Below are 19,852 nucleotides of genomic sequence, written 5' to 3'. Positions count from 1 at the left end.
CCAATAATATATACCTGACAGGAGCCCATACATTCTGCTGGCTCCAATAATATATACCTGACAGCAGCCCATACATTCTGTTGCCTCCAATAATATATACCTGACAGGAGCCCATACATTCTGCTGCCTCCAATAATATATACCTGACAGGAGCCCATACATTCTCCTGCCTCCAATAATATATACCTGACAGGAGGCCATACATTCTGCTGCCTCCAATAATATATACCTGACAGGAGCCCATACATTCTGCTGCGTCCAATAATATATACATGACAGGAGCCCATACATTCTGCTGCCTCCAATAATATATACCTGACAGGAGCCTATACATTCTGCTGCCTCCAATAATATATACCTGACAGGAGCCCATACATTCTGCTGCCTCCAATAATATATACCTGACAGAAGCCCATACATTCTCCTTCCTCCAATAATATATACCTGACAGGAGCCTATACATTGTGCTGCCTCCAATAATATATACCTGACAGGAGCCCATACATTCTCCTGCCTCCAATAATATATACCTGACAGGAGCCCATACATTCTCCTGCCTCCAATAATATATACCTGACAGGAGCCCATACATTCTGCTGCATCCAATAATATATACCTGGCAGGAGCCCATACATTCTACTGGCTCCGATAATATATACCTGACAGGAGCCCATTCATTCTCCTGCCTCCAATAATATATACCTGACAGGAGCCCATACATTCTCCTGCCTCCAATAATATATACCTGGCAGGAGCCTATACATTCTGCTGCCTCCAATAAAATATACCTGGCAGGAGCCCATACATTCTCCTTCCTCCAATAATATATACCTGACAGGAGCCCATATATTCTGTTGCCTCCAATAATATATACCTGACAGGAGCTCATACATTCTCCTGCCTCCAATAATATATACCTGACAGGAGCCCATACATTCTGCTGCCTCCAATAATATATACCTGACAGGAGCCCATACATTTTCCTACCTAAAATAATATATACCTGACAGGAGCCCATACATTCTGCTGCCTCCAATAATATATACCTGACAGGAGCCCATACATTTTCCTACCTAAAATAATATACACCTGACAGGAGCCCATAGATTCTGCTGCCTCCAATAATATATACCTGACAGGAGCCCATACATTCTCCTGCCTCCAATAATATATACCTGACAGGAGCCCATACATTCTACTGCCTCCAATAATATATACCTGACAGAAGCCCATACATTCTCCTGCCTCCAATAATATATACCTGACAGGAGCCCATACATTCTCCTGCCTCCAATAATATATACCTGACAGGAGCCCATACATTCTCCTGCCTCCAGTAATATATACCTGTCAGGAGCCCATACATTCTCCTACCTCCAATAATATATACCTGACAGGAGCCCATACATTCTCCTGCCACCAATAATATATACCTGACAGGAGCCCATACATTCTACTGGCTCCAATAATATATATCTGAGAGGAGACCATACATTCTGCTGCCTCCAATAATATATACCTGACAGGAGCCCATACATTCTGCTGCCTCCAATAATATATACCTGACAGGAGCCCATACATTCTCCTGCCTCCAATAATATATACCTGACAGGAGCCCATACATTCTCCTGTCTCCAATAATATATACCTGACAGGAGCCCATACATTCTGAGGCCTCCAATAATATATACCTGGCAGGAGCCCATACATTCTGCTGCCTCCAATAAAATATACCTGACAGGAGCCCATACATTCTCCTGCCTCCAATAATATATACCTGACAGGAGCCCATACATTCTGCTGCCTCCAATAATATATAACTGACAGGAGCCCATACATTCTCCTGCCTCCAATAATATATAACTGACAGGAGCCCATACATTCTGCTGCCTCCAATAATATATACCTGACAGGAGCCCATACATTCTGCTGCCTCCAATAATATATATCTGACAGGAGCCCATACATTCTGCTGCCTCCAATAATATATACCTGACAGGAGCCCATACATTCTGCTGCCTCCAATAATATATACCTGACAGGAGCCCATACATTCTCCTGCCTCCAATAATATATACCTGACAGGAGCCCATACATTCTGCTGCCTCCAATACTATATACCTGACAGGATCCCATACATTCTGTTGTCTCCAATAATATATACCTGACAGGAGCCCATACATTCTCCTGCCTCCAATAATATATACCTGACAGGAGCCCATACATTCTCCTGTCTCCAATAATATATACCTGACAGGAGCCCATACATTTTCCTGCCTCCAATAACATATACCTGACAGGAGCCCATACATTCTCCTGCCTCCAATAATATATACCTGACAGGAGCCCATACATTCTGCTGCCTCCAATAATACATACCTGACATGAGCCCATACATTCTCCTGCCTCCAATAATATATACCTGACAGGAGCCCATACATTCTGCTGCCTCCAATAATATATACCTGACAGGAGCCCATACATTCTGCTGCCTCCAATACTATATACCTGACAGGATCCCATACATTCTGTTGTCTCCAATAATATATACCTGACAGGAGCCCATACATTCTCCTACCTCCAATAATATATACCTGACAGGAGCCCATACATTCTGCTGCCTCCAATAATATATACCTGACAGGCGCCCATACATTCTGCTGCCTCCAATAATATATACCTGACAAGAGCCCATAGATTCTGCTGCCTCCAATAATATATACCTGGCAGGAGCCCATACACTCTGCTGCCTCCAATAATATATACCTGACAGGAGCCCATACATTCTGCTGCCTCCAATAATATATACCTGACAGGAGCCCATACATTCTGCTGCCTCCAATAATATATACCTGACAGGAGCCCATACATTCTCCTTCCTCCAATAATATATACCTGACAGGAGCCCATACATTCTGCTGCCTCCAATAATATATACCTGACAGAAGCCTATACATTCTGCTGCCTCCAATAATATATACCTGACAGGAGCCCATACATTCTCCTGCCTCCAATAATATATACCTGGTAGGAGCCTATACATTCTGCTGCCTCCAATAAAATATACCTGACAGGAGCCCATACATTCTGCTGCCTCCAATAATATATACCTGACAGGAGCCCATACATTCTCCTGCCTCCAATAATATATACCTGACAGGAGCCCATACATTCTGCTGCCTCCAATAATATATACATGACAGGAGCCCATACATTCTGCTGCCTCCAATAATATATACCTGACAGGAGCCCATACATTCTCCTGCCTCCAATAATATATACCTGACAGGAGCCCATACATTCTGCTGGCTCCAATAATATATACCTGACAGGAGCCCATACATTCTGCTGCCTCCAATAATATATACCTGACAGGAGCCCATACATTCTGCTGCCTCCAATAATATATACCTGACAGGAGCCCATACATTCTCCTGCCTCCAATAATATATACCTGACAGGAGGCCATACATTCTGCTGCCTCCAATAATATATACCTGACAGGAGCCCATACATTCTGCTGCGTCCAATAATATATACATGACAGGAGCCCATACATTCTGCTGCCTCCAATAATATATACCTGACAGGAGCCTATACATTCTGTTGCCTCCAATAATATATACCTGACAGGAGCCCATACATTCTGCTGCCTCCAATAATATATACCTGACAGGAGCCCATACATTCTCCTTCCTCCAATAATATATACCTGACAGGAGCCTATACATTCTGCTGCCTCCAATAATATATACCTGACAGGAGCCCATACATTCTCCTGCCTCCAATAATATATACCTGACAGGAGCCCATACATTCTCCTGCCTCCAATAATATATACCTGACAGGAGGCCATACATTCTGCTGCCTCCAATAATATATACCTGACAGGAGCCCATACACTCTGCTGCCTCCAATAATGTATACCTGACAGGAGCCCATACATTCTGCTGCCTCCAATAATATATACCTGACAGGAGCCCATACATTCTGCTGCCTCCAATAATATATACCTGACAGGAGCCCATACATTCTCCTTCCTCCAATAATATATACCTGACAGGAGCCCATACATTCTGCTGCCTCCAATAATATATACCTGACAGAAGCCTATACATTCTGCTGCCTCCAATAATATATACCTGACAGGAGCCCATACATTCTCCTGCCTCCAATAATATATACCTGGTAGGAGCCTATACATTCTGCTGCCTCCAATAAAATATACCTGACAGGAGCCCATACATTCTGCTGCCTCCAATAATATATACCTGACAGGAGCCCATACATTCTCCTGCCTCCAATAATATATACCTGACAGGAGCCCATACATTCTGCTGCCTCCAATAATATATACATGACAGGAGCCCATACATTCTGCTGCCTCCAATAATATATACCTGACAGGAGCCCATACATTCTGCTGCCTCCAATAATATATACCTGACAGGAGCCCATACATTGTGCTGCCTCCAATAATATATACCTGACAGGAGCCCATACATTCTCCTGCCTCCAATAATATATACCTGACAGGAGCCCATACATTCTGCTGGCTCCAATAATATATACCTGACAGGAGCCCATATATTCTGCTGCCTCCAATAATATATACCTGACAGGAGCCCATACATTCTCCTGCCTCCATTAATATATACCTGACAGGAGGCCATACATTCTGCTGCCTCCAATAATATATACCTGACAGGAGCCCATACATTCTGCTGCGTCCAATAATATATACATGACAGGAGCCCATACATTCTGCTGCCTCCAATAATATATACCTGACAGGAGCCTATACATTCTGCTGCCTCCAATAATATATACCTGACAGGAGCCTATACATTCTGCTGCCTCCAATAATATATACCTGACAGGAGCCCATACATTCTCCTGCCTCCAATAATATATACCTGACAGGAGCCCATACATTCTGCTGGCTCCAATAATATACACCTGACAGGAGCCCATACATTCTGCTGCCTCCAATAATATATACCTGACAGAAGCCTATACATTCTGCTGCCTCCAATAATATATATCTGACAGGAGCCCATACATTCTCCTGCCTCCAATAATATATACCTGACAGGAGCCCATACATTCTGCTGCCTTCAATAATATAAAACTCATAGGAGCCCATAGATTCTCCTGCCTCCAATAAAATATACCTGACAGGAGCCCATACATTCTGCTGCCTCCAATAATATATACCTGACAGGAGCCCATACATTCTCCTGCCTCCAATAATATATACCTGACAGGAGCCTATACATTCTGCTGGCACAAATAATATATACCTGACAGGAGCCCATACATTCTCCTGCCTCCAATAATATATACCTGACAGGAGCCTATATATTGTGCTGCCTCCAATAATATATACCTGACAGGAGCCCATACATTCTGCTGCCTCCAATAATATATACCTGATAGGAGCCCATACATTCTGCTGCCTCTAATAATATATACCTGACAGGAGCCCATACATTCTGCTGCCTCCAATAAAATATATCTGACAGGAGCCCATACATTCTGCTGCCTCCAATAATATATACTTGACAGGAGCCCATAGATTCTCCTGCCTCCAATAATATATACCTGACAGGAGCCTATATATTCTGCTGCCTCCAATAATATATACCTGACAGGAGCCCATACATTCTCCTGCCTCCAATAATATATACCAGACAGGAGCCCATAGATTCTCCTGCCTCCAATAATATATACCTGACAGGAGCCCATAGATTCTCATGCCTCCAATAATATATACCTGACAGGAGCCCATACATTCTCCTGCCGCCAATAATATATACCTGACTGGAGCCCATACATTCTGCTGCCTCCAATAAAATATATCTGACAGGAGCCCATACATTCTCCTGCCTCCAATAATATATACCTGACAGGAGCCCATACATTCTGCTGCCTCCAATAATATATACCTGACAGGAGCCCATACATTCTGCTGCCGCCAATAATATATACCTGACAGGAGCCCATACATTCTCCTGCCTCCAATAATATATACCTGACAGGAGCCCATACATTCTCCTGCCTCCAATAATATATACCTGACAGGAGCCCATACATTCTCCTGCCTCCAATAATATATACCTGACAGGAGCCCATACATTCTGCTGCCTCCAATAATATTTACCTGACAGGAGCCCATACATTCTCCTGCCTCTAATAATATATACCTGACAGGAGCCCATAAATTCTGCTGCCTCCATTAATATATACCTGACAGGAGCCCATACATTCTCCTGCCTCCAATAATATATACCTGACAGGAGTCCATACATTCTCCTGCCTCCAATAATATATACCTGACAGGAGCCCATACATTCTCCTGCCTCCAATAATATGTACCTGTTAGGAGCCCATACATTCTCCTGCCTCCAATAATATATACCTGACAGGAGCCCATACATTCTGCTGCCTCCAATAATATATACCTGACAGGAGCCCATACATTCTGCTGCCTCCAATAATATATACCTGACAGGAGCCCATACATTCTCCTGCCTCCAATAATATATACCTGACAGGAGCCCATACATTCTCCTGCCTCCAATAATATATACCTGACAGGAGCCCATACATTCTCCTGCCTCCAATAATATATACCTGACAGGAGCCCATACATTCTCCTGCCTCCAATAATATATACCTGACAGGAGCCCATACATTCTCCTGCCTCCAATAATATATACCTGACAGGAGCCCATAGATTCTGCTGCCTCCAATAATATATACCTGACAGGAGCCCATACATTCTCCTGCCTCCAATAATATATACCTGACAGGAGCCCATACATTCTGCTGCCTCCAATAATATATACCTGACAGGAGCCCATACATTCTCCTGCCTCCAATAATATATACCTGACAGGAGCCCATACATTCTGCTGCCTCCAATAATATATACCTGACAGGAGCCCATACATTCTCCTGCCTCCAATAATATATACCTGACAGGAGCCCATACATTCTCCTGCCTCCAATAATATATACCTGACAGGAGCCCATACATTCTGCTGCCTCCAATAATATATACCTGACAGGAGCCAATACATTCTGCTGCCTCCAATAATATATACCTGACAGGAGCCCATACATTCTCCTGCCTCCAATAATATATACCTGACAGGAGCCCATACATTCTGCTGCCTCCAATAATATATACCTGACAGGAGCCCATACATTCTCCTGCCTCCAATAATATATACCTGACAGGAGCCCATACATTCTCCTGCCTCCAATAATATATACGTGACAGGAGCCCATACATTCTGCTGCCTCCAATACTATATACCTGACAGGATCCCATACATTCTGTTGTCTCCAATAATATATAACTGACAGGAGCCCATACATTCTCCTGCCTCCAATAATATATACCTGACAGGAGCCCATACATTCTCCTGCCTCCAATAATATATACCTGACAGGAGCCCATACATTCTGCTGCCTCCAATAATATATACCTGACAGGAGCCCATACATTCTCCTGCCTCCAATAATATATACCTGACAGGAGCCCATACATTCTGCTGCCTCCAATAATATATACCTGACAGGAGCCCATACATTCTCCTGCCTCCAATAATATATACCTGACAGGAGCCCATACATTCTCCTGCCTCCAATAATATATACGTGACAGGAGCCCATACATTCTGCTGCCTCCAATACTATATACCTGACAGGATCCCATACATTCTGTTGTATCCAATAATATATACCTGACAGGAGCCCATACATTCTCCTCCTCCAATAATATATACCTGACAGGAGCACATACATTCTGCTACCTCCAATACTATATACCTGACAGGATCCCATACATTCTGTTGTCTCCAATAATATATACCTGACAGGAGCCCATACATTCTCCTGCCTCCAATAATATATACCTGACAGGAGCCCATACATTCTCCTGCCTCCAATAATATATACCTGACAGGAGCCCATACATTCTCCTGCCTCCAATAATATATACCTGACAGGAGCCCATACATTCTCCTGCCTCCAATAATACATACCTGACAGGAGCCCATACATTCTGCTGCCTCCAATAATACATACCTGACATGAGCCCATACATTCTCCTGCCTCCAATAATATATACCTGACAGGAGCCCATACATTCTCCTGCCTCCAATAATATATACCTGACAGGAGCCCATACATTCTGCTGCCTCCAATACTATATACCTGACAGGATCCCATACATTCTGTTGTCTCCAATAATATATACCTGACAGGAGCCCATACATTCTCCTACCTCCAATAATATATACCTGACAGGAGCCCATACATTCTGCTGCCTCCAATAATATATACCTGACAGGCGCCCATACATTCTGCTGCCTCAAATAATATATACCTGACAAGAGCCCATAGATTCTGCTGCCTCCAATAATATATACCTGGCAGGAGCCCATACACTCTGCTGCCTCCAATAATATGTACCTGACAGGAGACCATACATTCTGCTGCCTCCAATAATATATACCTGACAGGAGCCCATACATTCTGCTGCCTCCAATAATATATACCTGACAGGAGCCCATACATTCTCCTTCCTCCAATAATATATACCTGACAGGAGCCCATACATTCTGCTGCCTCCAATAATATATACCTGACAGAAGCCTATACATTCTGCTGCCTCCAATAATATATACCTGACAGGAGCCCATACATTCTCCTGCCTCCAATAATATATACCTGGTAGGAGCCTATACATTCTCCTGCCTCCAATAATATATACCTGACAGGAGCCCATACATTCTGCTGCCTCCAATAATATATACCTGACAGAAGCCTATACATTCTGCTGCCTCCAATAATATATACCTGACAGGAGCCCATACATTCTGCTGCCTCCAATAATATATACCTGACAGGAGCCCATACATTCTGCTGCCTCCAATAATATATACCTGACAGGAGGCCATACATTCTGCTGCCTCCAATAATATATACCCGACAGGAGCCCATATATTCTCCTGCCTCCAATAATATATACCTGACAGGAGCCCATACATTCTGCTGCCTCCAATAATATATACATGACAGGAGCCCATACATTCTGCTGCCTCCAATAATATATACCTGACAGGAGCCCATACATTGTGCTGCCTCCAATAATATATACCTGACAGGAGCCCATACATTCTGCTGCCTCCAATAATATATACCTGACAGGAGCCCATACATTCTCCTGCCTCCAATAATATATACCTGACAGGAGCCCATACATTCTGCTGGCTCCAATAATATATACCTGACAGGAGCCCATACATTCTGCTGCCTCCAATAATATATACCTGACAGGAGCCCATACATTCTGCTGCCTCCAATAATATATACCTGACAGGAGCCCATACATTCTCCTGCCTCCAATAATATATACCTGACAGGAGGCCATACATTCTGCTGCCTCCAATAATATATACATGACAGGAGCCCATACATTCTGCTGCCTCCAATAATATATACCTGACAGGAGCCCATACATTCTGCTGCCTCCAATAATATATACCTGACTAGAGCCCATAGATTCTGCTGCCTCCAATAATATATACCTGACAGGAGCCCATACATTCTCCTGCCTCCAATAATATATACCTGACAGGAGCCCATACATTCTCCTGCCTCCAATAATATATACCTGACAGGAGCCCATACATTCTCCTGCCTCCAATAATATATACCTGACAGGAGCCCATACATTCTGCTGCCTCCAATAATACATACCTGACATGAGCCCATACATTCTCCTGCCTCCAATAATATATATCTGACAGGAGCCCATACATTCTCCTGCCTCCAATAATATATACCTGACAGGAGCCCATACATTCTGCTGCCTCCAATACTATATACCTGACAGGATCCCATACATTCTGTTGTCTCCAATAATATATACCTGACAGGAGCCCATACATTCTCCTGCCTCCAATAATATATACCTGACAGGAGCCCATACATTCTGCTGCCTCCAATAATATATACATGACAGGAGCGCATACATTCTGCTGCCTCCAATAATATATACCTGACAGGAGCCCATACATTGTGCTGCCTCCAATAATATATACCTGACAGGAGCCCATACATTCTGCTGCCTCCAATAATATATACCTGACAGGAGCCCATACATTCTCCTGCCTCCAATAATATATACCTGACAGGAGCCCATACATTCTGCTGGCTCCAATAATATATACCTGACAGGAGCCCATACATTCTGCTGCCTCCAATAATATATACCTGACAGGAGCCCATACATTCTGCTGCCTCCAATAATATATACCTGACAGGTGCCCATACATTCTCCTGCCTCCAATAATATATACCTGACAGGAGGCCATACATTCTGCTGCCTCCAATAATATATACATGACAGGAGCCCATACATTCTGCTGCCTCCAATAATATATACCTGACAGGAGCCAATACATTCTGCTGCCTCCAAGAATATATACCTGACTAGAGCCCATAGATTCTGCTGCCTTCAATAATATATACCTGGCAGGAGCCCATACACTCTGCTGCCTCCAATAATATATACCTGACAGGAGCCCATACATTCTTCTGCCTCCAATAATATATACCTGACAGGAGCCCATACATTCTGCTGCCTCCAATAATATATACCTGACAGGAGCCCATACATTCTACTTCCTCCAATAATATATACCTGACAGGAGCCCATACATTCTGCTGCCTCCAATAATATATACCTGACAGGAGCCCATACATTCTCCTGCCTCCAATAATATATACCTGACAGGAGCCCATACATTCTGCTGCCTCCAATACTATATACCTGACAGGATCCCATACATTCTGTTGTCTCCAATAATATATACCTGACAGGAGCCCATACATTCTCCTGCCTCCAATAATATATACCTGACAGGAGCCCATACATTCTGCTGCCTCCAATAATACATACCTGACATGAGCCCATACATTCTCCTGCCTCCAATAATATATACCTGACAGGAGCCCATACATTCTCCTGCCTCCAATAATATATACCTGACAGGAGCCCATACATTCTGCTGCCTCCAATACTATATACCTGACAGGATCCCATACATTCTGTTGTCTCCAATAATATATACCTGACAGGAGCCCATACATTCTCCTACCTCCAATAATATATACCTGACAGGATCCCATACATTCTGCTGCCTCCAATAATATATACCTGACAGGCGCCCATACATTCTGCTGCCTCCAATAATATATACCTGACAAGAGCCCATAGATTCTGCTGCCTCCAATAATATATACCTGGCAGGAGCCCATACACTCTGCTGCCTCCAATAATATATACCTGTCAGGAGCCCATACATTCTGCTGCCTCCAATAATATATACCTGACAGGAGCCCATACATTCTGCTGCCTCCAATAATATATACCTGACAGGAGCCCATACATTCTCCTTCCTCCAATAATATATACCTGACAGGAGCCCATACATTCTGCTGCCTCCAATAATATATACCTGACAGAAGCCCATACATTCTGCTGCCTCCAATAATATATACCTGACAGGAGCCCATACATTCTGCTGCCTCCAATAATATATACCTGACAGGAGCCCATACATTCTGCTGCCTCCAATAATATATACATGACAGGAGCCCATACATTCTGCTGCCTCCAATAATATATACCTGACAGGAGCCTATACATTCTGCTGCCTCCAATAATATATACCTGACAGGAGCCCATACATTCTGTTGCCTCCAATAATATATACCTGACAGGAGCCCATACATTCTCCTTCCTCCAATAATATATACCTGACAGGAGCCCATACATTCTGCTGCCTCCAATAATATATACCTGACAGAAGCCCATACATTCTGCTGCCTCCAATAATATATACCTGACAGAAGCCTATACATTCTCCTGCCTCCAATAATATATACCTGACAGGAGCCCATACATTCTCCTGCCTCCAATAATATATACCTGGTAGGAGCCTATACATTCTCCTGCCTCCAATAATATATACCTGACAGGAGCCCATACATTCTGCTGCCTCCAATAATATATACCTGACAGAAGCCTATACATTCTGCTGCCTCCAATAATATATACCTGACAGGAGCCCATACATTCTCCTGCCTCCAATAATATATACCTGGTAGGAGCCTATACATTCTCCTGCCTCCAATAATATATACCTGACAGGAGCCCATACATTCTGCTGCCTCCAATAATATATACCTGACAGAAGCCTATACATTCTGATGCCTCCAATAATATATACCTGACAGGAGCCAATACATTCTACTGCCTCCAATAATATATACCTGACAGGAGCCCATACATTCTGCTGCCTCCAATAATATATACCTGACAGGAGCCCATACATTCTCCTGCCTCCAATAATATATACCTGACAGGAGCCCATACATTCTGCTGCCTCCAATAATATATACCTGACAGGAGCCCATACATTCTGCTGCCTCCAATAATATATACCTGACAGGAGCCCATACATTCTGCTGCCTCCAATAATATATACATGACAGGAGCCCATACATTCTGCTGCCTCCAATAATATATACCTGACAGGAGCCTATACATTCTGCTGCCTCCAATAATATATACCTGACAGGAGCTCATACATTCTACTGCCTCCAATAATATATACCTGACAGGAGCCCATACATTCTGCTGCCTCCAATAATATATACCTGACAGGAGCCCATGCATTCTGCTGCCTCCAATAATATATATCTGACAGGAGCCCATGCATTCTGCTGCCTCCAATAATATATACCTGACAGGAGCCCATACATTCTGCTGGCTCCAATAATATATACCTGACAGGAGCCCATACATTCTGCTGCCTCCAATAATATATACCTGACAGGAGTCCATACATTCTGCTGCCTCCAATAATATATACCTGACAGGAGCCCATACATTCTGCTGCCTCCAATAATATATACCTGACAGGAGCCCATACATTCTGCTGCCTCCAATAATATATACCTGACAGGAGCCCATACATTCTGCTGCCTCCAATAATATATACCTGACAGGAGCCCATACATTCTGCTGCCTCCAATAATATATACCTGACAGGAGCCCATACATTCTGCTGCCTCCAATAATATATACCTGAGAGGAGCCCATACATTCTGCTGCCTCCAATAATATATACCTGACAGGAGCCCATACATTCTGCAGCCTCCAATAATATATACCTGACAGGAGCCCATACATTCTGCTGCCTCCAATAATATATACCTGACAGGAGCCCATACATTCTGCTGCCTCCAATAATATATACCTGACAGGAGCCCATACATTCTGCTGACTCCAATAATATATACCTGACAGGAGCCCATACATTCTCCTGCCTCCAATAATATATACCTGACAGGAGCCCATACATTCTGCTGCCTCCAATAATATATACCTGACAGGAGCCCATACATTCTGCTGCATCCAATAATATATATCTGACAGGAGCCCAAACATTCTGCTGCCTCCAATAATATATACCTGACAGGAGCCCATACATTCTGCTGGCTCCAATAATATATACCTGACAGGAGCCCATACATTCTGCTGGCTCCAATAATATATACCTGACAGGAGCCCATACATTCTCCTGCCTCCAATAATATATACCTGACAGGAGCCCATACATTCTGCTGCCTCCAATAATATATACCTGACAGGAGCCCATACATTCTCCTGCCTCCAATAATATATACCTGACAGGAGCCCATACATTCTGCTGCCTCCAATAATATATACCTGGCAGGAGCCCATACACTCTGCAGCCTCCAATAATATATACCTGACAGGAGCCCATACATTCTGCTGCCTCCAATAATATATACCTGACAGGAGCCCATACATTCTGCTGCCTCCAATAATATATACCTGACAGGAGCCCATACATTCTCCTGCCTCCAATAATATATACCTGACAGGAGCCCATACATTCTGCTGCCTCCAATAATATATACCTGACAGGAGCCCATACATTCTCCTACCTCCAATAAAATATACCTGACAGGAGCCCATACATTCTGCTGCCTCCAATAATATATACCTGACAGGCGCCCATACATTCTGCTGCCTCCAATAATATATACCTGACAAGAGCCCACAGATTCTGCTGCCTCCAATAATATATACCTGGCAGGAGCCCATACACTCTGCTGCCTCCAATAATATATACCTGACAAGAGCCCATACATTCTGCTGCCTCCAATAATATATACCTGACAGGAGCCCATACATTCTGCTGCCTCCAATAATATATACCTGACAGGAGCCCATACATTCTCCTTCCTCCAATAATATATACCTGACAGGAGCCCATACATTCTGCTGCCTCCAATAATATATACCTGACAGAAGCCCATACATTCTGCTGCCTCCAATAATATATACCTGACAGAAGCCTATACATTCTGCTGCCTCCAATAATATATACCTGACAGGAGCCCATACATTCTCCTGCCTCCAATAATATATACCTGGTAGGAGCCTATACATTCTCCTGCCTCCAATAATATATACCTGACAGGAGCCCATACATTCTGCTGCCTCCAATAATATATACCTGGTAGGAGCCTATACATTCTCCTGCCTCCAATAATATATACCTGACAGGAGCCCATACATTCTGCTGCCTCCAATAATATATACCTGACAGAAGCATATACATTCTGCTGCCTCCAATAATATATACCTGACAGGAGCCCATACATTCTGCTGCCTCCAATAATATATACCTGACAGGAGCCCATACATTCTCCTGCCTCCAATAATATATACCTGACAGGAGCCCATACATTCTGCTGCCTCCAATAATATATTCATAACAGGAGCCCATACATTGTGCTGCCTCCAATAATATATACCTGACAGGAGCCCATACATTGTGCTGCCTCCAATAATATATACCTGACAGGAGCCCATACATTGTGCTGCCTCCAATAATATATACCTGACAGGAGCCCATACATTCTACTGCCTCCAATAATATATACCTGACAGGAGCCCATACATTCTGCTGCCTCCAATAATATATACCTGACAGGAGCCCATACATTCTGCTGCCTCCAATAATATATACCTGACAGGAGCCCATACATTCTGCTGCCTCCAATAATATATACCTGACAGGAGCCCATACATTCTGCTGCCTCCAATAATATATAACTGACAGGAGCCCATACATTCTCCTGCCTCCAATAATATATACCTGACAGGAGCCCATACATTCTCCTGCCTCCAATAATATATACCTGACAGGAGCCCATACATTCTCCTGCCTCCAATAATATATACCTGACAGGAGCCCATACATTCTCCTGCCTCCAATAATATATACCTGACAGGAGCCCATACATTCTGCTGCCTCCAATAATATATACCTGACAGGAGCCCATACATTCTGCTGCCTCCAATAATATATACCTCACAGGAGCTCATACATTCTCCTGCCTCCAATAATATATACCTGACAGGAGCCCATACATTCCGCTGCCTCCAATAATATATACCTGACAGGAGCCCATACATTCTGCTGGCTCCAATAATATATACCTGACAGGAGCCCATACATTCTGCTGCCTCCAATAATATATACCTGACAGGAGCCCATACATTCTGCTGCCTCCAATAATATATACCTGACAGGAGCCCATACATTCTGCTGCCTCCAATAATATATACCTGACAGGAGCCCATACATTCTGCTGCCTCCAATAATATATACCTGACAGGAGCCCATGCATTCTGCTGCCTCCAATAATATATACCTGACAGGAGCCCATACATTCTGCTGCCTCCAATAATATATACCTGACAGGAGCCCATATATTCTGCTGCCTCCAATAATATATACCTGACAGGAGCCCATACATTCTGCTGCCTCCAATAATATATACCTGACAGGAGCCCACACATTCTGCTGCCTCCAATAATATATACCTGACAGGACCCCATACATTCTCCTACCTCCAATAATATATACCTGACAGGAGCCCATACATTCTACTGCCTCCAATAATATATACCTGACAGGAGCCCATACATTCTGCTGCCTCCAATAATATATACCTGACAGGAGCCCATACATTCTGCTGCCTCCAATAATATATACCTGACAGGACCCCATACATTCTCCTACCTCCAATAATATATACCTGACAGGAGCCCATACATTCTACTGCCTCCAATAATATATACCTGACAGGAGCCCATACATTCTGCTGCCTCCAATAATATATACCTGACAGGAGCTCATACATTCTCCTACCTCCAATAATATATACCTGACAGGAGCCCATACATTCTACTGCCTCCAATAATATATACCTGACAGGAGGCCATACATTCAGCTGCCACCAATAATATATACCTGACAGGAGCCCATACATTCTGCTGCCTCCAATAATATATACCTGACAGGAGCCCATACATTCTGCTGCCTCCAATAATATATACCTGACAGGAGCCCATACATTCTGCTGCCTCCAATAATATATACCTGACAGGAGCCCATACATTCTGCTGCCTCCAATAATATATAACTGACAGGAGCCCATACATTCTCCTGCCTCCAATAATATATACCTGACAGGAGCCCATACATTCTCCTGCCTCCAATAATATATACCTGACAGGAGCCCATACATTCTCCTGCCTCCAATAATATATAACTGACAGGAGCCCATACATTCTCCTGCCTCCAATAATATATACCTGACAGGAGCCCATACATTCTGCTGCCTCCAATAATATATACCTGACAGGAGCCCATACATTCTGCTGCCTCCAATAATATATACCTGAAAGGAGCTAATACATTCTCCTGCCTCCAATAATATATACCTGACAGGAGCCCATACATTCCGCTGCCTCCAATAATATATACCTGACAGGAGCCCATACATTCTGCTGGCTCCAATAATATATACCTGACAGGAGCCCATACATTCTGCTGCCTCCAATAATATATACCTGACAGGAGCCCATACATTCTGCTGCCTCCAATAATATATACCTGACAGGAGCCCATACATTCTGCTGCCTCCAATAATATATACCTGACAGGAGCCCATGCATTCTGCTGCCTCCAATAATATATACCTGACAGGAGCCCATACATTCTGCTGCCTCCAATAATATATACCTGACAGGAGCCCATACATTCTGCTGCCTCCAATAATATATACCTGACAGGAGCCCACACATTCTGCTGCCTCCAATAATATATACCTGACAGGACCCCATACATTCTCCTACCTCCAATAATATATACCTGACAGGAGCCCATACATTCTACTGCCTCCAATAATATATACCTGACAGGAGCCCATACATTCTGCTGCCTCCAATAATATATACCTGACAGGAGCCCATACATTCTGCTGCCTCCAATAATATATACCTGACAGGACCCCATACATTCTCCTACCTCCAATAATATATACCTGACAGGAGCCCATACATTCTACTGCCTCCAATAATATATACCTGACAGGAGCCCATACATTCTGCTGCCTCCAATAATATATACCTGACAGGAGCTCATACATTCTCCTACCTCCAATAATATATACCTGACAGGAGCCCATACATTCTACTGCCTCCAATAATATATACCTGACAGGAGGCCATACATTCAGCTGCCACCAATAATATATACCTGACAGGAGCCCATACATTCTGCTGCCTCCAATAATATATACCTGACAGGAGCCCATACATTCTGCTGCCTCCAATAATATATACCTGACAGGAGCCCATACATTCTGCTGCCTCCAATAATATATACCTGACAGGAGCCCATACATTCTCCTGCCTCCAATAATATATACCTGACAGGAGCCCATACATTCTCCTGCCTCCAATAATATATACCTGACAGGAGCCCATACATTCTCCTGCCTCCAATAATATATACCTGACAGGAGCCCATATATTCCGCTGCCTCCAATAATATATACCTGACAGGAGCCCATACATTCTGCTGGCTCCAATAATATATACCGGACAGGAGCCCATACATTCTGCTGCCTCCAATAATATATATCTGGCAGGAGCCCATACATTCTGCTGCCTCCAATAATATATACCTGACAGGAGCCCATACATTCTGCTGCCTGCAATAATATATACCTGACAGGAGCCCATACATTCTACTGCCTCCAATAATATATACCTGACAGGAGCCCATACATTCTGCTGCCTCCAATAATATATACCTGATAGGAGTCCATACATTCTGTTGTCTCCAATAATATATACCTGACAGGAGCCCATACATTCTCCTGCCTCCAATAATATATACTTGACAGGAGCCCATACATTCTCCTACCTCCAATAATATATACCTGACAGGAGCCCATACATTCTGCTGCCTCCAATAATATATACCTGACAGGAGCCCATACATTCTCCTGCCTCCAATAATATATACCTGACAGGAGCCCATACATTCTCCTGCCTCCAATAATATATACCTGACAGGAGCCCATAGATTCTCCTGCCTCCAATAATATATACCTGACAGAAGCCTATACATTCTGCTGCCTCCAATAATATATACCTGACAGGAGCCCATACATTCTCCTGCCTCCAATAATATATACCTGACAGGAGCCCATACATTCTCCTGCCTCCAATAATATATACCTGACAGGAGCCCATAGATTCTCCTGCCTCCAATATTATATACCTGACAGGAGCCCATACATTCTGCTGCCTCCAATAATATATACCTGACAGGAGCCCATACATTCTGCTGCCTCCAATAATATATACCTGACAGGAGCCCATACATTCTGCTGCCTCCAATAATATATACCTGACAGGAGCCCATACATTCTGCTGCCTCCAATAATATATACCTGACAGGAGCCCATATATTCTGCTGCCTCCAATAATATATACCTGACAGGAGCCCATACATTCTGCTGCCTCCAATAATATATACCTGACAGGAGCCCACACATTCTGCTGCCTCCAATAATATATACCTGACAGGACCCCATACATTCTCCTACCTCCAATAATATATACCTGACAGGAGCCCATACATTCTACTGCCTCCAATAATATATACCTGACAGGAGCCCATACATTCTGCTGCCTCCAATAATATATACCTGACAGGAGCCCATACATTCTGCTGCCTCCAATAATATATACCTGACAGGACCCCATACATTCTCCTACCTCCAATAATATATACCTGACAGGAGCCCATACATTCTACTGCCTCCAATAATATATACCTGACAGGAGCCCATACATGCTACTGCCTCCAATAATATATACCTGACAGGAGCCCATACATTCTCCTGCCTCCAATAATATATACCTGACAGGAGCCCATAGATTCTCCTGCCTCCAATAATATATACCTGACAGAAGCCTATACATTCTGCTGCCTCCAATAATATATACCTGACAGGAGCCCATACATTCTCCTGCCTCCAATAATATATACCTGACAGGAGCCCATAGATTCTCCTGCCTGCAATAATATATACCTGACAGGAGCCCATAGATTCTGCTGCCTCCAATAATATATACCTGACAGGAGCCCATACATTCTGCTGCCTCCAATAATATATACCTGACAGGAGCCCATACATTCTGCTGCCTCCAATAATATATACCTGACAGGAGCCCATACATTCTGCTGCCTCCAATAATATATACCTGACAGGAGCCCATATATTCTGCTGCCTCCAATAATATATACCTGACAGGAGCCCATACATTCTGCTGCCTCCAATAATATATACCTGACAGGAGCCCACA

The sequence above is a fragment of the Phyllobates terribilis genome, unplaced genomic scaffold, assembly GCF_046119375.1.
Source record: "Phyllobates terribilis strain yellow unplaced genomic scaffold, ASM4611937v1 Scaffold_2__4_contigs__length_985480577, whole genome shotgun sequence".
Taxonomy (NCBI): domain Eukaryota; kingdom Metazoa; phylum Chordata; class Amphibia; order Anura; family Dendrobatidae; genus Phyllobates; species Phyllobates terribilis.
This window is presented reverse-complemented; position numbering follows the sequence as displayed.